Raw genomic sequence first — 8,233 nt, 5'->3', positions numbered from 1 at the left:
ATGAGACTTAAATATACGTATTGTCCTCGTTTAGAGGCCAGGGCTTATTCCCAACTTCTCCTGTTTTCATCATAAACTCTGCTCCCCAGGGGAGGGAGTGGAAACCAGGCTGTGGAGTCAAGACCCTTCCTGACCCCTGCAGAGCCCGTGTTCCCAGCTCCTCTCAGCTGCATAACACGCCTTTGCGTGTCTCCATGGTTTACATAATTTGCTCCCCGTGGAGGGATATTTAGGGGGCTCATTGTTCCTCATTATAAACGAAACCGGGATGAAAAACCCTATACAAGCATCTTCTCACACGTACAGGATTATTTCCTAGAGTTAAAACTCTGGAGCACATTTTGTGTCTGGAGACACATAGCCAGACTGCCCTCCAGAAAGGTTGTACTAATTCCATTTTAAATGGCAGCATGGGAGACAGCCTCTTCCCTAAATCCTAACCAACACCGAGTCAGGCAATCTTCAAAAACTTTGGCAAGTGGGTACGAATGCTATGCCACTGTTGGTTTTACCTAACACATCTGATTACTACTGAAGTCTGAATATCTTGTAATGTATTTACTGAAACACTGGCGGACTTCCTTCCTTCCCGCCCTCCCCTCTATTCTCCCCTTCTTTCCTTCTTTCTTTCTTTTTTGGTAAATGGAATGTTTCAGTCCTTTGCCTTAAATCAGTAAATGTAGGGTCCCTGGCCCAGCAGTATCAGCATCACCTGAGAATTAGAAATGCAAATTCCCTATCTCCAGCCTGGACTTATCGAATCAGAAACTCTGGGCATGGGCTGTCCAGGTGATGGCCACTCTGCATAGATGCTGAAATGCATTGGGATTTCAGTCACACCGTAGATCCTCACTTTCTATACAGAAAACGTGTCTCTAACCTCTAAACTGGAGACGAAAAGCTTTTTGATCAATAGCAGGTTCAATATTTCCTCCTCAAAACTGCATTTGTGGACTGAATATCATTTACCATTTCCTTTCCTCCAAAAGATTCTGTAGCTACTAATAAGAATCTACTGTATAGCACAGGGAACTCTTCTCAATACTCTGTAATGGCCTATCTGGGAAAAGAATCTAAAAAAGAGTGGATATGTGTATACGTATAACGGATTCACGTTGCTGTACAGCAGAAACTAACACAACATTGAAAATCAACTCTACTCCAATAGAAAATTTTTTAAGAAAAGATTTTGAACTACCGTAACAAAACTCACCTAACTCAGAACAGCCGAATTACCGCTGCACAGGGGACTCCCGAGTCTCGTCCGACCAACATCGGTCCCCTTCTTTGAGCCACAATCCATATTGCCCCCCTCACTCTCAAGGCCTGTGGCTTGGACCCCCCCGGCTCCTGGCGCAGGGGTGGGAAAGTGACTCAGGTCTGACTCAGCATGACCCACACCATACCCAGCACACACCGCCAGCCCTGCACACAAGCCCCGCACAGCTCGGCTCAGCCAAGGTTGCGGGACCCAAGGCCGTCGATGATTCATGTCTCCCGACAACCTCTCTCAACTCTTCCATCACTACCCCTCCTACTTCTGCAGCAAATCTGGTGCCCTTTGGCAGCATTCCAAAGGGAGGGAGGCATGCCAAACGCTGCCCAGAGGGGCCACCTGTAGGAGGTATGACCAGGAGGCGTCCCTGGGGACAGGATGAGCCCCGCTTCAGCCGTATCAGGGGACAGGACATGCAGAAATGTGACCCTGCACTGGGATCAGCCACCAGGATGGGCATTTCCATTAGTCACTGGCCTTTTGGTTCCCTAATCCCTCTATTTGAGACACCCGGTAAGCCTCCAGCAGTGACAGCTGGCAGCCACATTTCCCAGGCTGGCAGATGCCGGGATGGATACGTGCAGATTATGTGGCAACATTCCTCAGCCTCATTCCAGGGCTCCTGGTACATCTGTCGGGGAAAACGCGGCCTCAGATGTTCCCAGAACTCTCTCCCCTGACAACACCATCAAGGGCCAAACGCACAGAAATTCCCCAACTCGGAGATATTAACATGTCCTTGTGCTGGGATCTTTCTTTCTCTTCTCCCTTTAGCTGTTGATTTTACTTTTGTTCTCAAATAAGATATTCGGAATGGTTTTAACTCAGCACCCACCCTTTAATTAAACTGACTTGTGCAAGAACATCTACGGAGTGGTTCAGTGGGGCACCCTACGCCCAGGGCACTGCTTATTCTCTCTGAACTCTGAACATACAAAACAGAACGCGAGGAACTGATTTGTTTCACACATCCGAGTGATGCAAGTGGAGGAAAGCTCCAGGATGACCAAAAAAGGAAGCGACATGATTCAGCTTCCACAGAGCGTTTTCAAACGTGCAAGGGAAGATGTGTGGGGAGAGGGAGAGAGGAGGGGCGACCCGAGGGTGGCAATGGCACTGATGCAAAGGAGAAACGGGAGCCCGAGGCCCCGCTCCCTTCCAGATGACCCAGAAGGCCAGGACGCCGCTGCTCCCTTGGAGATAGTTTCACGCTGATAAACAAGGAAACGTCAAAAACCCTCTGTGCTTTGTAAAGAAGGCGGAGAACCTGGGATTTGATGCTCTCAGTAGAGTATTCACACTCTGTACCAGACACATGAGACAGCTCTTCAGCCCAGCGGGGAAACCAGTCTCCTGACGTCTCTATGTGCGAAATGTCACTGCTTTGTGACGAAGGACTTGTGGGCAAGTTGGGGCTGGCAGCACCGGGGTTCCTTCACACTCACACACCACACACACACACCACATATACATACACACCCACACCCACACACACCCCACATATACATACACACCCACACATAGTCACACACACACCCCACATATACATACAGACCCACACAGTCACACACACACGTCACATATACATATACACCCACACATAGTCACACACACAAACCACATATACATACACTCACACATAATCACACACACACACCACATATACATACACTCACACACAGTCACACACACACACGCCCCACATATACATACACATCCACACAGTTACACACACACACCACATATACATACACACCCCCAGTCACACCCCCCACATATACATACACACCCACACCACATATACATACAAACTCACACAGTCACACACACACACACCACATATACATACACACATAGTCACACACACACTACATATACATACACACCCACACATAGTCACACACACACACCACATATACATACACACATAGCCACACACACACACACACCACACACATACGTACACACCCACACAGTCACACACACACACCACATATACATACACACCCACATACAGTCACACACAGATACACACACCACATATACATACACACAGTCACACACACACATACGTACACACCCACACAAAGTCACACACACCACATATACAGACACACTCACACATAGTCACACACCCACATATACATACTCGCCCACACAGTCACACACACACACCACATATACATACACACCCACACATAGTCACACACACACACCACATATACATACACACCCACACCACATATACATACACACCCACACATAGTCACACACCCACACAGTCACACACACACCACATATACATACACACATAGCCACACACACACACACCACACATATACATACACACCCACATATAGTCACACACACACACATACACACACCACATATACATACACACATAGTCACACACACACCCCCACACATACGTACACACCCACACACAGTCACACACACACACCACATATACAGACACACACATAGTCACACACCCACACATACATACCCACACATAGTCACACACACACACCACATACACACCCACACATAGTCACACACACACACACCACATATACATACACACCCACAGTCTCACACAAACCTCACAGTCACATGTACACACCACATATACACACTCGTACCTCCCACATACACACGCATACACAGTCACACACACACGTACACATACACACACCTCCCACACATAATCACACACACACCACATACACTGTTGCACACCCACATATGCATACACACACCTTCCACACAGTCACACCTCACACATCTCACACACACACACACACACACACACACACCCTTCAAGCATTTTCAGTCCCAAACACAAGACCCTCCCCAGCCCCAGTGACCATTCAAACAGGGGTATGGAATCAACCAAACAAAACAGTCTATCATCAGGGACATAAAAACAACTTTTACTTAAAAGAAAAAGGCCTTGAACTGGGAAAAGACTGCCGAATGAGAAACACAAGAGCAATTTAAAAGTGTGGGCCTAGGGCAACAGAAACTGAGAAAAAGGGATGTCGGAGGAGCCGGTCAAGCACTAGAGCTGCCTGGTCTTGGTGTCTGCAGAAGACTCCTCGGAGCGGCGATACCCCGGCCGTGTCACGGGAGACCCAGTGGCCGGCGGGGGCGGGGATGCGGGGCTCCTCCTTTCTCTCTGTGGATGAAGTACTGAACAGCGGCCACCAGGGGGCACCACAAACTTCTGTCACACCTTCAACCCCCAAATGTTTTTGAAGAGACTTTCTTCCAGCTTTGTATTTCTATCAGTCAGAAGGTCACAGTGAGCCCCCTCTGCGTCCAGCCCTGGGTGTTTATACTGCAGTTCAACCAGCGAACACCAGTGAACAACGCAAAGGAGCGCGGAAGAGTTCCAACTCCTCAGAAGCCACAAAAAATATGCCCTGAACCACAGATTCGGAGGAGTGAAGAGAAACAAGACACCCGGGGGACGCAGGATCCCAGCCAGCAGAAGGAAATGGAAATACCAAAACCCTCGGCCTCATCCTCCCTCGCTCCCTAATCTGTTTCCTTTCCTCCTACGTGCACTGTAAGTTAGCATCCGAAGACTCTCTTGTTTTCTCCCACCCAGCAAAGGAGCGGGCTGAAGACCGTCCGTCCTGGTCACCCCAGGCCAACCAAGGCCAGAAACTAAGCAGATGGTGGCTGGCGCCCCCTGGTGGGACGACTGGAGAACAGCACCCTCTACCCGGCCAGAAGCGGGACGGAGGTGGACGACAGGTGAGGTCCACTGCAGACACCTTTGTCTCCTCCTCCCCGCCGGCAACAGCCGCTCCTGAAACGTGGGCACATCTCTCAGTTCTACTCTTGTCCTCAGTGGAACCTGCCAACCCGCACTTCGGGTATCAACTGTAAAGGTGGCCCATGTTATTCAGAACTTGAGTTGTCTTCCCAGATGCCATCATTCCAGGCCACTGGAGACGTCACAGGAACCATGGCTTCACACGTGGTGGAACCAGTGGATCACAGGTCTTAAAAGGCAAAGGAGGCAACTGGGGAAGGGACAGAGACAAGACACCATTGGACTCACAGAAATGCTGAGAAGGTGATGCCTGGCAGGTAAAACATGTCATCTTCCTACCATTATGTCTTGCCCAAGCCTTCCTAGTTTTGTTTTCTCAAACCCCTATTTAAGAACACTTTTGAGGTAGCCATGGAAACATAACATTTTGCAGTTGTTAGGAAAACAAGACTCACAGACAAAAATAATTCAGCAAAGAAACCCGGGAGAGGCATTCTATCTGCTCTGTGTAAAGGCAACACAGTGTACGGGTATTTGTCTACAGAATGGGCGTTTACTGTCCTGAAACTGTGCTATCAGTAGGGAGGGAACCATAAAACCTTATTTTCTAGCAGATAAACAGAAGCCTCTGCTGGTTAATAAGTTGTTCTGTGGCTGACCCACTCTGGAAATGACCAGTAATTGTTTTCCCTCAGCCAGGTTCACTTGAATCCCTGCTCGACCATTTACTAGCTCTGCAGCCTTAGTTTCTCAACTTTTCCAGGCCTCAGTTTACTCATCTGTAAAATGGAGCTATTAACATCTACTTTATAGGGGCCATGAAAGGATTAAACGAGCTAATGCCTATGTCTCAGGATCTCTGACTCTCGTAACTTTTCTGTACTGTGTGTATGTGTATTTTCATTTGGAAAAAGTCTATAAAAGTTTTATGTTATCACAGGATCTCTGACCCAATGAAGTTTTCAGAGCTATTGCTCTAAAGTGAAGGGTCTTTGCCAGATTCCTGGGAGCTCTCATCCTGACCAATGATATCTTATGCTGTCAGGCTTTTATGGGGACATGCAGTGCGAGACAGATGTATGGGTTATATTAAAAACAGAACTATCCTGCCTCCAAAATATAGATATGACTCTAAAGTTGCTACAGAATACCCCTAAATGTAAGTAAGCCAAATATAATTTCTTTTGCCTACAACTGTTATTCATAACGTTCACAGCAGACATACCATAAGATTGGCTAAGGCGAACTTGTACTAGGTACAGGCAAAAAATCCCCACAAAAAACGATATCCAAAGTGTCCTGCACAGTAAGAATCCTGAGAATGAAGGAATGTCAAAGTGAGGGATTCTTGCACTTTCCAAGGTTCCCACGTCTCCACAGGCACAAGAGGTGGAAGATCAGAAGCAGAGGTGGTTTATCCTTATATAAATCCTTCATTCCTTATATAAATCTGTAGGACTTTATATCATGTTACTGCAAAAAATAAAGTCTAGACTGTACATGAAAAATGTGAGCCTGCCAAAGCATGCAGATGACCTGAGAACATTTGAAGGCACAGCTGTTTCTGCACAGGAAGCTACATTGTTTAAAATGAAACCTTCAGATGGATGGCAGAGTGGCCTAGGGTGGTGTAAAACCTATGAGGAAAGCTCAATTATGAATGTCCTTTTTTTTCCCAAGCTCCTTTCACAGGTCACCCCCCCCTCATCCAACTCTCTGGCGAATGTCCTGCCCCCAACACTATCAATGAATATTCAGATTTTATACATTTAGAAATGCTTTCCTCTGTCCCTGTAAATTCCCACATAAATAATAAAGGATGGGCTTCCCTGGTGGCGCAGTGGTTGAGAGTCCGCCTGCCGATGCAGGGGACATGGGTTCGTGCCCCGGTCCGGGAAGATCCCACACGCCATGGAGCAGCTGGGCCCGTGAGCCATGGCCGCTGAGCCTGCGCGTCCGGAGCCTGTGCTCCACAACGGGAGAGGCCACAACAGTGAGAGGCCCGCGTACCACAAAAAATATATATATATATATAAATAAATAAATAATAAAGGATATTCACAGTGCCTGAACATAAGAAAGCAGTCAATTCGTATTTGCTGAATGAGTGAGAACAGAAAGAGAAAAACCATCGAGGGTTAAACAGAAGGAAAGACAAGTTATAGCACTGAATTTTAAAAAATGGTATTACAGGGAATTCTCTGGAGGTTCAGTAGTTAGGACTCGGTGCTTTCAGTGCCGTGGGCCCGGGTTCAACCCCTGGTCAGGGAACTAAGATCCCAAAAGCCGCATGTCACGGCCAAAAAAAAAAAGGTATTACAAATTGGTGGGAAGAAAAAGGATTATTTAATAATACCAGTACTGGAGTAACTGGTTAGCTATTTTGAAAAAAAAAAAGCTAGAGCCTTATAAAAAATTGTTAGAGTCTTATCTTACACTAGTGATTCTAGAAATTTCAGATCGAGTAAATGGTTTCTTATAAAGAAAAGGACATCATGAAACAAATAGAAGAAAAGAGTTATCTCATTTGGGGACAGGGAAAGGCCGAGGAAGAAACCCCAAAGGAAAACGTGATAGGTTGATTTATATTAAAAAGTAACATGACTACTAAATGTAATATGTTCTGGAACAGAAAAAAGGATATCAGGTAAAAACTAAGGAAATCTAAACAAAGTACCGGAACATATGTATATGTATAACTGATTCACTTTGCTATAAAGCAGAAACTAACACAACTATACTCCAATAAAGATGTTAAAGATGTTAAAAATAATAATAATAAAGATGTTAAAAAAAATTAAAAATAAAATTTAAAAAGTATGGACCTTAGTTAATAATAATATATCAATGATGGTTTCATTAACTGTAGCAAAAGTACCATATTAATATAAGATGCTAATAATAAGGGAAACTGCTTGTGGAATCTATGAGGACTCTCTGTACATCTGCTGAAATTTTCTGTAAATCTGAAACTGTTCTAAATTAAGAGGTTAATTTTTTAAAATACCTCCCCTTCAAAACAAAACAAAACAAAAATGGAGGACAAGGGTTAGCAGATTTGTATAAGACAAATGGCTAGGCATGTAGGTCTCTGGATTGAGGCCACTTAAATTTCAATTTTGTCACTCCAGCTGTGACACCTGGGACAAGTTAATTAACCTCTCTATACCTGT

Source organism: Delphinapterus leucas, chromosome 21 (assembly GCF_059928025.1).
Source record: "Delphinapterus leucas isolate spDelLeu-1000000601 "Yukka" chromosome 21, BTC_Dleu_Yukka2, whole genome shotgun sequence".
Taxonomy (NCBI): domain Eukaryota; kingdom Metazoa; phylum Chordata; class Mammalia; order Artiodactyla; family Monodontidae; genus Delphinapterus; species Delphinapterus leucas.
This window is presented reverse-complemented; position numbering follows the sequence as displayed.